The 18,684-nt window shown below is 35.6% G+C and overlaps 1 pseudogene; it reads right to left on the bottom strand.

Annotated features, from left to right (window-relative positions):
- Positions 1 to 327: 327 nt before the first annotated feature.
- On the bottom strand, positions 328 to 813 carry LOC139854327 (small ribosomal subunit protein bS1m-like; annotated as a pseudogene).
- Between the last annotated feature and the right edge of the window lie 17,871 nt (positions 814 to 18,684).

Genomic DNA, 18,684 nt, shown 5'->3' with positions numbered 1-18,684 from the left:
GCCTTTGGTACTACTCTTATTTTACACGATCCAGGAACTTCCATAACGTTGGCGTGATTCGGTTTGAGCAACGGATCCTAACGTGATACACCTTCGTAATGAAAATTGAGTGTAAACATTATTCTTTTTTTCCCTGTATCGATAGAATGAGCACTGTGAACTACCTGCTTCAAAAAAGAGAATTGTAAATCAGAGCAATATATCGTAGTGTAGAATATATTTGAAGTAATGGGGATCACATTAGTAGGAATATAGGCCAGTCTCCAGCTTCTATCCTTTTCTTTTCCGCTGGCATCTCGTATTCACGCCCCCATTTGACTGCTGCTGTTATAACACCATAATATTCGTCCTTTTGGGCTTAATGCTCTCAATGGTGAATTGATCATTCGATATACTTCCTCTTATGAGAGGACAGAATGGAATAAAAGTAATGAAACCCGCGATGGCTACAAAATAACCTCCTTTTACTTTATCAATAAAAAAGCCTTTGACCTTTCTATTCGTTCGCCAAATCTTGTTCAGTTACATCCAAGCGCAGTTTTGTGTGAATCTTCGTGGAAGAAGAAGAAGCGGTTCACCAGCCATTACATCTGTGGATCCCACCAAATCATTAAACCTGGTGGCTCGGTTGATTGGAACTCCTTTAGGCTCATCCTGCATACTCATTCTGGCGGTCCCAAGTCCTACATCCACCAAGAACATTTCTTCCCTTAAGCGTAAAACTTCGGATTTTAAGGCCTTTCCACTGCAAAAAAAAAAAAAAAAACTTGAATTAGATCTACGAAATGATCGACTCAAATAGATGGTCATCATAAGCTATTTATTTTCCTCCTCTTCCAGTTCTATTAATCAAAAGGCCATCATGGACCAAGATCCAAAGGGATCAATCTTTTACACCTATGTATCTTACTCTCTCGACCAGGTCATCATAAGAAAAGACTGAAAAATCTTTCCGAAGTGTTATAAAGAGGGAAGGCGCGCTACAACTAACATAACAGCCTCTTCCTTGCCCCCTAAGAATCCAAGGGTGACCTTTGGATGTTGTCATGACGCTTTGGTTACGAAGGTTATCGGGGTCTAGGTTTATGGATGGATTCAGTAATCGAAAGTCCCTCCAACTCAATCAATATCAACAACATGTCGTGACCGGTTAGGCTTGGTTGACTTTGTCAGAAAAGAAAGTAGGTTTCGGGGGTTCATTGATTAGTACACACCCGGTGCTGGTAAGGTCGGGACCGTGGTCGTACATCTCCGGTTTGCCGGCCTATCTTCTTTCTGAGATTGACCAGCCAGCTGGGTTGGTTTGGCTATTCTTTTCTATTGAAAAGGAGTCAGCTGTCTGCACGAGTCATCTTCTTCTAGGCCCCGCTGGACGACGCGGCATTCTCGTTTAAATAAATAGATGTCGGTCGTACTTATGATGGTTCCCAAGGATCTAATATGACCACTTCACTTAGGTCTACGTTGCCACGATATTGTTCTATGGAAGCGGACGGGCTGTTAGAAGTTTGGCCCGCTCTTTTTTGTGTCGTAGGGGAGGGATTGACCTTTCTAACGCATATTCAGTCGTACCGGAATGGCCCCACTTATTTCTTTTCGATTGGAGCATCCAGCAGCGCAACCCGATCCTACTTGACTAAGCCCGTGCTCGTCCAAGAAGGGAGTTTGCTTTACCCAACCTCCTTTTTGAAAACAAGGCAGAAAGCCCCGACCTGACATTCATTAGTTTCGAATGAAGAGTGCCCTGCCGCACCTACTCCTATCAAAAAGCGAGACTTTACTAAATAAGAAAAGCCCCTTCTATCTATCTTATTAGTAAAGCGCTAATGCGCGCCCTGCATTCCTACAAGGATCCGTGAAAGCTCCTCTTTTCAGAGTAAAGCAAACTAGGATGAAAGGTATTTATTATTACTAATCTTCAATTCACGGATTACGAGAATAGACTCTTTCTTGGGGCTTCTTCTTAATTCGTTAGGTAGTTACCTAGAGCTATTAACTAGACCGAAAGGGGAATAACGACCAGTTTTCCTAGCGATGTACAATTCTTTTGGTATATGAAATCTCGATGTCTAGGTCAATTCAATATCAAAAAGAAAGGTAACAATTCTTTTGGCACAGTCTTTTGGTATATGCAATTGAGAAGCCAAAGTCAGATAGAAGGGCTTGCCTTCTGCACTTTCGTATACCAAATACGAATTGAGAAGTGACTTTGTACAAAAGTACATTGTACCATCAGTCAATCAAATTTCTCCTATCCATTTAGAACTGTATTTTGTACCAACTAATCCTAAGCCAATAGAGCGTCTTGCCTTCGCAATGTCGAAGGAGAAATGTAGTCAATGCTTTCATAGATGCCATACAACCATCCCTTCCCCTCCTAGTCCAAGAAGAGCTTCCCCTCCTTCCAGGCCCTAAAAACCTTGCTTCCTAAGCATACTGAGAAAGAATTAGCAGAGTCGTCTCCCTCTTCCTAAAAGAGAGAAGCGGGCTAACCCAAGAGAGAGACCAGCCCTAATTGCTCTTAAGGTTAGTTAATGGCTTTCAAGGGCTGAGGGGCATTAGCCACTCTCCTGCTCGTACCTCGCTAACAACCGTCAACAACCAGTGTTGCAACAACTCCTAAATCAATATAGGGCCATAAAGACTAGTCCTACTTGCCCTAGAGATTAGTTAATAGCTTCAAATACCAGCATGAAGTCATACAACCTAGCTCTCCTTACTTGATAAGGGGTCGGATAGAGGGTCTAGTAAACTAGCTGAGTCATTCGAGAGGCTTCAAACTTGGCTAAGCCTTCACATAAGCGGGACTGCTTGCATGTCTATCATTAGATTTGCAGGGTAATAGAGGGAGTGCTTCCTCTCCTTAACAATCGAGCTATTTCTTTCCTCTCAAGGAGCATGAGCGGAACGGAACGGTATCAAGTCTATCAGTCGGAGAGGTCGTACCGTCGAGCGAGTTGGGGAGCTCGACTAAAGCCGACCTGAGGGAGGCCTACAACCGTCGGTCTAGAAAGCTAGTAACTCGGATCTAGGACTAGGAAGGGAAGCTCTTCTTGTCCTACCGGTCGGGTTGTTGGACTGGTTGTTAGCGAAGAAGCCCTGGGAGAAAGACAGCCTATTAGAGCATTGGTGGTCGACGAATTCGTCTATCAGGTAATCTATCCTTAGCCTAAAGGCCCGTTAAATAAGGGTGGTGCAGTGTGACCGGAGCGGTTGTAGAGTTTAGGTGTGTAATCTTCAATTTTTTTGGATTACATAGAGAGATCCATATCCGTGAATTTTTTTTGGATCCATATTACCGAAAAGAGGAGTTTAGGTGTGTAATCTCTCTATGTAGTGGATCTCTCTATGTAGTTTTTAGGTAGTTGCCTAGGCTACATATACAAATATAGTTAATATTATTATTATAAAAGGGAGTTTTTGCCGTTTAATACCGGTTTGTCGATTTTAAATCCTAATGCAAAATAATAACTTAATTTAAAGCGTAAAGTAAATGACGACAAATAAAAATGCGATAAAATAAAAGTGCGATAATTTAAAGTATGATAAATAAAATGACAATAAATAAAAGTGCAATGAGATATAAAATAAAAGAATTATGCTTATTTAAACTTCTGTAATCATGATGTTTGACGTGTTGATTTTAATTTATTACCATGGATTAATTGTCCTTTGTCCTGGATTATTCGATACGTCCATCTAGTTTTTGTCCATAATAGTCCATCGGTCATAAATATAAAGTGCGATTGTCCTCGTCAAATTACCCTTATACCCGAAGTCAAATATTCCAACTAATTGGGAACTTAAACTGTAATAAGGTTTTAATACATTCTTAATGATTACACCAGGTTATCGACTGTATGCAATCCAAGGTTTTAATACTTTATTAACAATTACACTAATTTTCCTTGTATGTAATCCACCCCTGTTTTAATGAGTCCATTGACTATTAATCCATCCCCGTGTCCGGTCAAATGAACAATTATTAGTACTTATAAATATCCCGCCCATCGTATCCGATCGAGTGTATGTGATTATTTATAGATACGTCAAATTGTAAATCTCTTCATTAAATTAACGAACTATCATTCAGTTAAACAAATATAAAGCCCATTAATAGCCCATAGTTCAATTTCCACAAGTGTCGGTCTTTTATCCAAACCCCAATTATGGTCCAAAGCCCAATAACCCCGTCTTAATATTTAGTCCAACATCACGATTACTTCGGCTTAAATAAGCATAATAATAACTTAGCTACGAGACATTAATTTAAAAAGGTTGAACATAACTTACAATGAGTATTAATCGCGTAGTGTTACACAGACAGAGTTTCGACTTACAAAACCTTAAAACATTCGCTATAATAACCTTATTATTATTAAACTTAAATTAAAATTAAAATTAAAATTATATATATATATATATATATATATATATATATATATATATATATATATATATATGTTTACAGAAGGAAGATTGAAGATGGTGTAATATGATCGTCGAATTTCATGTCCTTTTATAGTGGGATTTAGGTCCTAGTGTGCTCCGCGATTGTTGAGGTTTTGTGCCTCACAGCTCCACGACTGCAGAGCTTCCATTTCCAGCTCACATAAAGTTTGGATCCTAGTTTGCCAACGTTTATTTATTTAATATATAAATATAATATATATATAATTTACATAATTAATTATATATTATATTATATTTATGTGCATAGTTAATTTGTAATTTTAGGTCCGTTGCGTCGTGCATTGATAGTGGGTTCATGTCTCGGTTCCGGATTTTCGAACGTCCTTTCGTACGCTTAGATATCTTGTACTTTGCGTTTTTCGGCTTGTACTCTTGTAATTTTTAGACGTTTCTCATCAATAAATTGAACCACTTGGATTGTACTTTGTACTTTGTACTTTTTAGCGTTTTGGTCATTTGCGTCTTCAAATCGTCGAATCTGTCTTGTTTCTTCACCTTTTATTATTTAAACGATAATTACTTGAAATTAGAACAATTGCAACTAAAAGCTTGTCTTTCTTGAAGGATAATGCTATGAAATATATGTTCGTTTTTAGCATTATCAGAATGCATATGTTCCCTGTGAAAGGTTTTTCTGTCTCTTTATTCATGATGCTATAACTGCTTGCAGAAATGAAAATATTCCTGTTCCAGGTACACAGGGCATGCAGATGGTACGCTTTACGGAGGTAAAGATGAATACTCAGCAGGTACTGAATTATTTGGATTCATTGATGGCAGGTTTAGTCTTTGTGATTTGTCCACAGCCTCCTTCATGGTTTGCTTAATCCGTTTTCTAGTTTCAACTTTTCTGAGCTTTGCCATCACACTTACTTTTTATCTTTATATCTTTGACTGTTAAGGTCGTGTACAGTTTTTGCTGCTGTATTCAGCTTTTTCAGAATTTGAAGTATTGATTTGTAGACTGGGTGCTTTTCAGAATTTCAGAATGGAAGATTATAATTTTAAGAGATAAATGTTATATGTATACATATAACTGTTGATGTAGAAACGTTACGAGATTCAAAATACTGATTGCTGATTTCTCGGTAATTGGTATGGCAATTCTTGTTACAAGGTGTAGATGAATACATGATAGGGTTTCAATGAATATAATGATTTTTCTGAATATCAAAAATCAACACAGTTGTTGGTAAGTTTACTGTTAATGTGGTGGAATGTAAACGGTTCCCCGGTAATGATGACGAAAGGCAAACTTATACATCAAGGTTATAATAAAGTTTATTCGAACGAAAGGTCGATGTTGATTTGCTGGAGCTGTGACAAAATTTGGCTAATTTGGAAAGGAATTGCAAAGTTATATTCGGTATTAACATCACCAAAGGAGCTAGCATAGATAAGTGTTAAATGTTTACTCAGGTTCCGGAGTGTTTTTAGGTGCATAACTATATATATCAATCTTTTCTTCCGTAGATGAAGTGCGGTTGGTTCATCCTCTCGATTGAGGTGTTTTTAAGAATCATGAAAGGTTTGATCGCAGATTGTTATCGTCAAGATACAAATGAGGTTTAAGATGAAATCAAGTGGCAAATTTGAAGAAATGTTTAGTTTCATATGTTATAATCAATATTTTAATTCATTTTAATTGTCCAATGTTATTAGTCCACAGTCGATAGTCCACAGTTAACAGTCCAATAATGCATAACTATATATAATATTTGAATTAATTAATACGTATCGTGACCCGTGTACATGTCTTGGACTCGATCACAACTGAAAGTATATATATTATTGTAGAATCAACCTCAACCCCGTATAGCTAACTCGATCATTACTGCATATAGAGTGTCTATGGTTATTCCAAATAATATATATAGATGCGTCGATATGATATATCAAAACCTTGTATACGTGTACTGATATTTAAATGTGTAAATAACAGTATTTAAATGATGATAAATAAAGTGCGTAAAATTAAATTGCGATGAAATAAATTGCGATAAATAAAATGTAATCAGTTAGCTAGGAACAGTTAGCTAGGAACAGTTAGCATGGATTCTTAACAAAATTTCTCATAGTTAATTTGTTTGTTTCTACCAAATTTTATTTTGTCCAATGTTTTATTCATTATTCCACTTGTTGGATTCTGATAGGTCAAAATCTAAATATGAAATTGAATGAAAATGGTTATTCTGTGGTAGACGGATTCGTATATCTGTGGATGTAAGTAGGATAGTAAATGATTGTTGAATCACATTCGAAGAATATACATTGTAACTTCTTAATGTGAAATCTAAATATTCCTCGGGTATTACCTACCCGTTAAAATATTTTCACCATTAACAGTTTGTACAAAAGAATTTTAATTACAATCTTTATGAAAACATATATACATATATATTTTCTTTAGATGTAATTATGGATTTAATGAGTTAATATGATATTAATCTCATTTGATTTTCGGTTTCAGCTAGAATAAATAATCTCTAAGACTTTAGAGATTACATAATTGCCATGAAGAACGAAGATAATTGATTTAGAACGATACGTAGAATGATGATTATACTCGAGGTACAGAATGAGATATTGAGGCATGAATTGTTGATGGTACTGGTGCTGTTATTGATGGTACTGTTGGTGCCGGTGATATTGTTAAGCTGGTAATTTTTGGACCATATTCTTTAAATTGATTACTCGAGCGCGAAGCTCATTGACTTCTCCCATTATTCTGAAATAATTGTCGGTCAGAACGAGCGGATGAATAAGGTTTAGAATTGTGGATAGAATATAATCGTGGCGAGATACTCTGGAAATGAGTGTGAAAATGGTGTTTCAAATGGGTTCGCAGGTAAGTGCTTCAGGTTCTTCGCCATGAGGTGAATTCGGTTAATGGAAAGGATCGCCTTCTTCGCGTCTCCATTGATTAAGTCGACTACGAACATATTAGATGAATTGATGATGGCTGATTGGTTGATCCATTCTGGTTATACTGCTTTCGAAGCTCAAGTGTGTTTCCATATCGGAATAACTCTCGGTAATAACTATCGGAATAGCCATCGGAATCTGAGGGACTCGAACTGGTTGAGGGATTCATCTCGTACGATCAGAAGAAGGGTTTTTGATAAGAAATAGATTATAGGATGTAGATTAGTACCCTGCAATACATAATTTACATATGCATATATAATACTAAAATCCCATAAATTACGGAGGAATCTACGGAAGCTGTCAGACAAAGGTAACAATAACAGATACGCTAAGATATGAATTTATCTATACACTGTCTATACAATAGAGGCAGTAAGACGTGTCTAGACTTTAAGGACGATAAGCAAATAATTTTTCGACACGAAATGATAAGCAAAACTTTTGACATGCAGACACGGTCGAAGTCCAGACCCACTAATGCATCTAAACAACTATCAGTTAGACACATTTATGCAAGACCTGGTTCGCTAAAACCACCGCTCTGATACCAACTCTAATGACCCGTCCTAATCCATCTGGACGAATACATTACATTTGGTTACATCGCGAGGTACTTGACCTATATATGATACATTTTACAAACATTGCATTCGTTTTGAAAAGACAAACTTTCCTTACATCGAAAGTTGACGATATGTATACCATTTCATAATACATCTAACTATAATTGACTTAATAATAATCTTTATGAACTAAATGACTCGAATGCAACGTCTTTTGAAATATGTCATGAATGACTCCAAGTAATATATCTAAAATGAGCAAATGTACAGCGGAAGATTTCTTTAATACCTGAGAATAAACATGCTTTCAAGTGTCAACCAAAAGGCTGGTGAGTTCATTAGTTTTTCATAATCAACCATTTTCAATAATATAATAGACCACAAGATAATCATAATTAGAAAACAATCTGTGCAGGTCTATTCCTGCTGTAAAATCATTCATAAGAAGAACACCGGAACTTTTCAAACAACTCACCAACGGTAGCTAATGCGTAGTGCAATGACAAAATCATCTCACCGTGGTAGTTAATACAATATAATTCTTACAACGGGGGCTAATGCGTATGTAATGCAAAATCATCCCTCCGAGGGTAGCTGAAACGGGGGCTAATGCGTACGCAATGCAAAATCATCCCTCCGTTACCAACTACAAAGTCGACTATAATACAATACAATACATCGGGGGCTAGTGCGTGCGTGCAACGCAAAATCATCCCGCCGATGGTAGTTAAAACGGGAGCTAATGCGTACGCAATGCAAAATCATCTCTCCGTTAACTACTAAATCGAACCTCTGAATCTAAATAATTCTATCATAGAATGTAGTTTTGAATATTTGTGTCTATTTCATCAATCATTTATAAAAGCAGGTCATGTATTCTCAGTTCAAAAATATATCTCAAAAGCATTTAGGAAACAGTTATAAAAACAGCGCATGTATTCTCAGCCCAAAAATGTAAAGAGTAAAAGGGAGCAAATGAAACTCCCATAATGTATTTTGTAGTAAAAATACATATGACGACATTGAAAAATGCAGGGTTAGCCTCAGATTCACAAACATATATCATTTATATGTATATTAACACATATAATGGTAATCGAACAAATTTAGGTATTATTATTAATTGTTATTTTAGTAACTTGTACGTTTCATTAATAACTAAATTAACTATATTATTTTTATATACATTAAATAGATAATTAATATTTATTATAAACATATTAATATAGTTATGTTTTATGTAAATAAGATATTCTTATATAGAAAATCTTTGTTTGATATATTAATAATACTAATAATAATAAGGATACAAATAATAAGATTATTGTTAGAAATAATAAAAATGATAATAAAAATAATAATGATAAAAATAATGATAATTCGAATAATAATAATAATGATAGTTCTAATAATAAATATGATAATTTTTATAAAAAAAAATTAGTTTCAATAATAATACTACTTGCATTAATAATAATAATAATAATAATAATAATAATAATAATAATAATAATAATAATAATAATAATAATAATAATAATAATAATAATAATAATAATAATAATAATAATAATAATAATAATAATAATAAATGAGTAATAAGTAAACTACCTCAAAGGAGTAGTCCTAACAAAATGCCCAAGTCCGGGTTTGAACCCGCGACGTCCCGCTAACCCGATAACATCCTTAATCAATCTTTTATTTATGTTTATCTGTTTTATTCTCACAACCAATATATGTATAACCCGAACTTCTGTTTCTATTTTCTTCTACCATCATCATAATCATAATTATCAAACACTAAACCTCATTATCCTTCTTATTACCACCACCATCATTTTCTTATCCTATTCATCATTATGATCACTTATCATAATCAAAATCTTAATCAAACCTTCTCGTTCATCATATCACTATTGTTTATTTAAAATCTGCTTCGGCCCAATTGTGAAGCATAATTACTCACGACCCAAATCAGAAACTGAATAATATGGCCCGATACACCAGCAACCGATGAGTTTGAGACTGGTACTTTTGACAGGCATGGAAACAAAGTAATCAAACCAACAGCAACTTTTTTTTTTATCAATAATGATTCTTACTGAAATCTCTAAATCATTATTTAATATCACCTTTATCATAACATACCTCAATACAAATAATAAAAAAAATATGTCCAACATCAATTCTCTATTTTTGGTCGGCCACAACTTGGACTAGTTCCACATGCTTCTTGTATTCCCATTATCTTTATATCCCACTATGACACATGCAATTGTCTTATTAAATCAAGTAGTGTGGATTGTCGGTCATAAATGAGAGGAACGCGTACTAGTAAATTTAAACCATAACAACATGACATGTGGTGTTCGAATATAAATAACAACCGGGGATCAAACAATAGTACCTGCAGGTTTTAACCTGGTTTGATGATGATTCACGATGCAAACAGAAAGAGGAAGATGGTGATAGCTATTGTATGTAGTAACCACAATCAATTGAATGTTGTTTGATAAGTGTAAAGGTGGTGAAGGGTTTTAATGTGAGTTGCAGTTTGGGTTTCGATAAGTAGTATGTGTGACTAAGATATCGAATAAAATATGTTGGGTATGTTTGAAAGGCTACATCAATAATAAATAACGAAAGCTTTATGATGGAAATAGGAACAAAAGATAGCAGTAGTGTAGGATTAATGTTGATGGCAGTCGTGTTTGTGGATTGTTTGATCGAAGAAAAAGAAACAGGAACATGGTATGTAGTAGTAGTATGCATTAATAATCAAAACAAGATGGTTTACTGATGGTTTTTCGAAGGTGGTGAAGTGAAGACCGATTTCAAGTTGGACATGAGTGAGGGTTATAGGTGACTCAAGGTGGCGGTGATTCTATATACGTTGTACCGTAAAGAAAAGAAACAATAGGAATGAAGATGGGTTTTGGGTTGATTTAAAGTGAGGTCCGATGGTGGTGATTGATTATGGTGATCGATGGGGAGTATTTAAGTGAGGGTTTTGTGGTTGACGAAGATGAATAGGAGGAATCGGTTAACTGTTTAATTGATAATGTTTTAGAGGGATGAAATGGTGTTGGTTCTGATCGGAATAGAAATAGAAACGAGCAGTTTGATGGTGTTCATGGTACGTTGTTCGATGGTAGTTTGTGGTGGTGGTTATCAACCGCAAACTGTAGTAGTGTTAAGGGTGGAGATTGTAGGTGTTGTTTGATGAGAGTTGAAGGTGGTTGTCGATGGTGGTTTGATCGAACAAACAAGAAAGTGAAATAAGGTACTAGTTGCAACTCGATATAAAAGAAGATTAGATATGTGATGGTGATGATGAATGTAAAAAGAAGAGCGGGTCTCTTATATGCATGAATGTTAAATATGATATATGATAACATTAAACAAAAGAAAATGACAAGTAGCATGAAATGAAATTTTGATTTTTACTGGGGAATTGTATAGTAGGCTAGGTGACTTGTTTGTGGAGATTTGAAAGTTGACAGTGATATAAAGGAATGATGAGTAAAAGCTTGTGAAGGTTGGTTATTGGTATTTAATTTTTCGGCTTGATTGGTTCGACAGTATATCACAGGAAATAATAAAACGGTATGAAAAAATAAAGTAAAAGAAGGCTGATGTTGATCTGCAACCATTTGCAGAGAGAAACAAAAATTAAATAAAGATTGATGGGAACATGCAAAAGAATTCGACCATAAATTATTAAACAAACATTAACTCACTATCCACGCCCGATCCTGGGTAAAATATAAAAAGTGTTGAAATTTATTAATTAGCCTCTAAATATATTTTTAATAAGCCTAAAATTCTTATAACTTTAAAATCACCTAAGTTCATTTTTATCCAACTATCAAGATGACAAAAGAGTGCTACGAGCGTTTATTAAATAAATTCTAAATCATATAAATATACATTCAACATACCTTACATATATATATAGATTTATTTTAATAACAATATCATATATTATTTTATTTATAAAATTAATTAACCCTTATAATATTTTAATTTATAATAATTAATGTATATATATATAATTATATATGTATCTATTTACAAATAGTAGTTCATGAATCGTCGGAGGTAGTCGAAGGGTTATTAAATATATGAACATAGTTCCAAAATTTTCGAGACTCAACATTATAGACTTTGCTTATCGTGTCGGAAACATATAAAGATTAAGTTTAAATTTGGTCGGAAATTTCCTGGTCATCACACACCCATTTCCATATCACATCCAATAATAACAGTAAGCCCTACATTAAATGAAGCTTCGGCTTCGGTGGGCAAGAGTGCTGAAAGAAAGGATGGTAAAAAATACCATTCAACCCATCCAACTTAATTGGGATTTAAGAATAAATCCCACCAGCAAAGGTACTTCGGCATCTCAAAAGGAAGTAAAGTCTTCCTCTGCCGTAAAGTCTACGTTGACTAAATTGATAGAGGAAACTCAATCATTAAAGTCCAGAACAGCCGAAGGGGAGCCAAAAAATCTTGAAAAGGCACCCTGCGTATCGGCTGAAAATCCTCTTGATATACTTCATCCTCGTGATGATGTATTGCCTCAACATCAAACAAGGCATGGAGGCCCGACTTATCTTGATGAGGGAGATCTATCGCGTCCCATGGAAACGAATCAACCTGAAATTCCTTCAGGAAATTTATCAGACTTCCAGCTGACTATTCCTTTGGTTCAAGAAATTGATCCATTGGTTCAAACCACTTCTCATTCGGATCTAGAATATCGAAATTTGAATGTTGAGTCTTTAACTTAAATAGATGTGGCACCTCAAGGTACATTGATGACTTTAGGAGTCGGGGATGAAATCTCCATGATTGATAAAATGACGGGTAGTTCCTCTACTCTGTCAGAGTCCCATGAGACTTAAGTCATGGAGGCAGATGATTTGAAAGAATCTTCGCCGGTGACAACTCCGATTGTTACCCAACCTCCATCAGAAGGGGACAGTCTGACTAGTAGTACGTATCGCCTTACATATAAGAATAATACCACACTCTTTTCCTCACATGCCCTCATGGAAACTTACACACTTCCACCGACATCACCAACAACATCAGATGGTGCTGCTGCTGTTCCAATTGTTACTTTTCCACCATCACCCCCATGTTCACCAAATTATTATGATTCTTTGGGGCAAGCATACTTTAGTCGTATGTATTCTAAAATCAATTTTGATGTTCTTCGACGTCCTTCGCTCCAAGCCATGTTTCGTGCTCATTTAAGGCATCCTCTTACTTCATGTTCTTCTCCATTAAGTCCTCACTGTGATGATGAACATGATGATTCTGATCCTCAGAATAGCCATGAGGGGGAGATAGGAGTAGATGGAGAATTTATTTCGGTGAATATTTCCACTAGGGGTAGTGGTGCGAGGTCTGCTTTAACTTCACAAGCTCAAATGTCTAATGTTGAATCTGAGGTGATGCAAACTCATGATGATGTGATTGAGAATGTAGAGCATGAGCAAGTGATTATTCCAATTTTGCAAACAACTTAAGCTGAGGTTGAAGGCGGACAAATTGATGAGGATTTAAACTTAAGTGATTTTTATCTTGAGGAAACGGATGATGAAGGGTTTGTCATTTTAAGTACATTATCTTCGCTATCTGCTATACCTGATGATGTAGAGATGGTTGATGAAGGGGATCCTGAATCATATATTCAAAGTAATGATGAAGAGGATTCTACTGATGAAGATGGTGGGGATCAATATGAAAATCCAAACATTAATCTTTAATCATATTGAAGACGATAATGGTCCAACTGAAAATGCAACAAATCATTCAGAACAACCTACATCATCCAGTTCAAATCCAACTAATGAAAATGAAAGTTCAACTTCTGATGTAACAACAACAAGTTCTACAGTAAATTCCTGGTTTAAGTAAAACAATGATTTATTTTTCAAGAATCGGGATCATCGATTACAAATGGGAGTTGAACATGATTTCATGACTTTGAGAAACACATTAATTGAGGAAAATGCTTATAAGATCTTTCGCATTAACGAGACGCCAAAAAGTGAAAGGTTTACCTACATTGGTTCACGATTACTTCTAGCTAGTGAAAGAAACTGGTATCAGTTTATGTGGAGGAAACATATCAACTGAAATGTGGTTACAAAGAAAGTATCAGTTATCAGAAGTGTTAGATATTACTTGAGTGGGAGTACACATAAGTTTGAAGAAAGATGTCATCAGTCAGTTTCATGTTATTAGAGAAGATGAGAAGGAGTATAAGTTTACAGAGTCTGATTTTCAAAATCTAGATATGCTTGACATCATTCACATCTACAACTACCTCTGTATTCTTACTAATGGACCTTATGCTAAAATTCATGCTTTGGAAGCTGTAAAGAGATACATGATGGAGACAATTAAACTGATGAGACGTGAGGACTTTCAAATCGATCTCGAAGCTAAAATGAAAAAGATTCGAGTAACATGTCCGGATCAATTTCTATAGGGACTGGAGGACATGGGAATGTTTCAAATATAGTTTAAACCCGAAGGGTTTGTGTTTGTCAATTCTCAGAAAGAAAAAGTGTTCATCTGAACGAAAGAGCTAAACAAATTTAAGATGGAACACTTAAGGCCACACTAAAGTATCTCAAGTCCGTTAAAGCAAGTTTGATGACATTGACATGAAAATGGGTCTTAGAGAATTCATTAAGCACATCAGAGATCGTCTAAAACTCTGGATCTGAACTAGATAATTTGAGATTCTTCGTGGCCAAAGGAAAAGAAGGTATTTCAAATAAATGAATGAATATCCATTACATGAGAGAGATCCAAGAAAAGTATGGGGTGTTTGAAAACCTTCAAAGAAGATTTCAGATAATCAAGTTGAATTTTTTGACCCCAATGGTACAAGATGGAAAGCTACATTTGGACCTCGCAAGATAACACAATAGGATTACATTGTCATTTTCACATTTAACACTAAGGGGGAGATTGTTAGGACCCCGGAATGTATATAGTGTTAATGTGAAAAAAGCCTAAATGATGGTTCCTTATAAGGGGGCTATATAGGGAACCTTAGTAGTCCTAGTTAGATAGCCATTGCATTGAAAACTAGTTTAGGAAGCTGTGGAATGTAATTTTACCAATTGTTTCTAATACCGAGTCTGTTCATACCTTACCTAGTCTCACTCAATCTTATCACATCTTCAATTCTCATAATGATCTGACCTATCTGTAATTCAGATAAGGTTAAAGCAAGTGCATACTATGATTTTGTTAGTTACTTTGCCAAGATTATGGAATGATGGCTCATGAATAAGTAATGACCTTGTATTTATTACACTGGTCCTAACACCCCTATCATAAGACATGTCAATGGGTAATGCGTTATGCTTGAAGATTCTAAATAGACAGCAATGTCCCATACTCCCAACGCCCGTGCAGCTTTACTACAGGGATACACGTTCAAACGGATCATCCAATTGAGTGACTCGGTAAGGTGACGTATCAACATTCCAAAAGGTCTAAACTTTCATTTGCATAATGGAATACAAGGTATGCCATATACGAGAGACGTGATGTGTTTCGATGCTTTCATTAATGATTGGGTTTAAAAGGTAGTTAGGCCCTTAAAAAGAGTTTAACCATAAAGAACACCATGGCCAAGTCGGTGTGACTTCCATGAACACGTTCGGTTATCCTAATGGTCCAATCATTTATAAGTTTAAACAAACAGTTCCTTAATTAACTAAGAATCCCTCAAGCGGGGTGCAATGCTTGAGACCGCGTTATGGTGAAGTAACTAATCTGCACTGATCGAGTTCCATGGCCTTACTTAGCAGAGGTACAACTTATAACAACCGTTGTGCTTCAGCATACACATACGAAGTTTATATGCTTGGTGACTACACTAGCATGGTCCCCGACAATATACTATGGGCCTAGTTAGATGTTTCACTACGAAAGAGTCCTCAGTCGGAATCCAAAGCTCGGTGCCTCAGTCAAACTTTCATTGTATCTGATAGACTTCTCTTACCAAGGGGTGACACAGATAGTGTACTTTGAATAGGAGTTCGCGACTTCCCAATAACAGAGCCAATATCTACTTTCTATTAGTTGGAAAAGCGATTGAGTTTAAAGCATAATCGGAAATAATCTCAACAACATACACAAACCATAATATTATTTCGGCATTATAACTAACTACATAATTGCATACACTAAAGATAACTACTCGCTAATCATGGTAAGAATATCATAAATCATAATAATGGAAGACATTATATAAAGACAAAGGATAGAAGTACCAGTAGATTAAACGAGTTCTGAAAATACAAAAGTGACAACTTTAAACTCTAGACCGCTCCTAATACAATCTTTGGCGTTCTTCTTTAGGTACTAATTTTCCCGCTCGGAGTCGAAGACCTTGAAAGTATGACTAATTATTATAGAGAGAGAGAGAGAAAGAAGTGAATTGAAGTATGTGTAAAAATGGATGACAAATGGTCCCTTAAATAGTTAAGTTTTGGCTGAGAAACGGTTGGCAAGCCAATGCCAGAGGCTGGTGTGGGAGGTCAGTGCCAGGCAAGTATTTCCTGTACCCGGTGGCCAAGCCAATTGGAAAGCCAGCTCCCATATCGCAGGCTGGTGTGGCAGGCCGACGTAGGAGGCCGGTGTTGCTCCTGGTCTTGCTGTTTACTTGGATCGTCTTGCTTATTCTTGGGATCGTAACTTGGTTTCCGGGGTCGTAACTTCTCTTTCATCGTTTTCGCTCTAGAATCTTCATTTTAGCTCTATTTTGCTTGATTATTTTTGCATCGTCTTTGTAATTTCTTGATCTTAAATATTAACTGAAAAAGGTAATATTTTGGTGATAAAGCTTGGAACTTTATTGTTTTTGGGCTTTAATACCTGGCTGAAAATGTGACTTATTAGCTGATATCAATTATCCTACACCTAGACTTTGCTTGTCCTCAAGAAAAATTCTCATTTTCACCTTCAAGAAATCTTTTCGAAGTATTCGTTCTAATGGCCTAAGCGATTTGCTATTTTTATTATAAGTGCGAAAAATAAGGTGAGTCCTCTATGTTAGGGTTGAAACTATCTCTGCATGCATTCGAGGAGGTTATCTCGAGAAACTTTTAGCCGGAAAACTTCTTGCAAGACCTTTGCCGTGATACTTGAGAAGTTTATAACATCAGTTTTTTCAGAGGAAATCTCATTTTCTGGATTTTTTGGGTGATAGTAAAGATGATGTGGATGATGGTTTGATGTGGTAAAGGTGGTGTAAGGTGTGAAGGGTTTCTTTGACAAATGGCTAGCTCTTCTGATTATACCTATATCTCATTTCGTTACTCGAAAATTTAAATATAGAGCAAGTTCTGATTCTGAGCACAGACATCGGCACTCTCAATAGAAAATAGTGAAGCATTAAAGATGAATGCTTATATGGTCTTATTTGGGTGCCTCACCATAATCAATTCAGGTCGATAATGCCTAGTCATGCAATGCTTTGTTAGAGATTCGGTTCATCCCAACAAGATTTCTACCTTACTTAAGCCTTAATTTTTATTTACAAACATTTTTGGTTTTCGAAAGTACTTTTTCGGAAAGGCTTTCTTTTGTTTAAAAATTTTGAAATTTGGCTTAAGGACTAGGAATCTTTGTAATGGGGTTATCGTGATATGGCATGTAAAAGGTTATACCAACATCCTACACATAGACGAACATTATCCTAAATGTTCCTAGTGTATCCCACACTTAGGAATTTTAGTTAAAGATTTTTAGGAATATTTACCTAGTGTTTATTGGGTTGAAATCCCACACTTAGTGATAAGATAGGATGTGGCATAATTTAAATTTAGAGCTAAAAATGAGTGGAAAGGATCGAGTACTCCCCAACAGATTGTCGAGGTTGCGTGTGAGGAAACTGGATGGCTGTGAAGGCAGGTTGTTTCATCAATCTTGGAAGTTACGTCCTTTATTGATCAGCTCATTTGTCATCCTTTATTGTCTTCTACTATACTTTATTGCATGGGTTGCCACCTGAGAAGCACTTTTGTTTAGGGTCGTTGGCTCAACCATAATGATGCCTACTGTTAAAAAGCAGACATTCCCCTCTAGTAATTGTAATCATAGTTTTCTTGAGGGAACGTTGAAATGTCCCGTTCTTATTGATTAAAAACGTTCCATATTAACTGATTTCGTTGCGAGGTTTTGACCTCTATATGAGACGTTTTTCAAAGACTGCATTCATTTTAAAACAAACCATAACCTTTATTTCATCAATAAAGGTTTAAAAAGCTTTACGTAGATTATCAAATAATGATAATCTAAAATATCCTGTTTACACACGACCATTACATAATGGTTTACAATACAAATATGTTACAACAAAATAAGTTTCTTGAATGCAGTTTTTACACAATATCATACAAGCATGGACTCCAAATCTCGTCCTTATTTAAGTATGCGACAGCGGAAGCTCTTAATATTCACCTGAGAATAAACATGCTTAAAATGTCAACAAAAATGTTGGTGAGTTATAGGTTTAACCTATATATATCAAATCATAATAATAGACCACAAGATTTCATATTTCAATACACATCCCATACATAGAGATAAAAATCATTCATATGGTGAACACCTGGTAACTGACATTAACAAGATGCATATATAAGAATATCCCCATCATTCCGGGACACCCTTCGGATAT

This window comes from Rutidosis leptorrhynchoides, chromosome 6 (assembly GCF_046630445.1).
Source record: "Rutidosis leptorrhynchoides isolate AG116_Rl617_1_P2 chromosome 6, CSIRO_AGI_Rlap_v1, whole genome shotgun sequence".
Classification (NCBI taxonomy): domain Eukaryota; kingdom Viridiplantae; phylum Streptophyta; class Magnoliopsida; order Asterales; family Asteraceae; genus Rutidosis; species Rutidosis leptorrhynchoides.
Note: the sequence above shows the minus strand (reverse complement) of the source record. Positions and strands in the feature narration are given on the sequence as shown.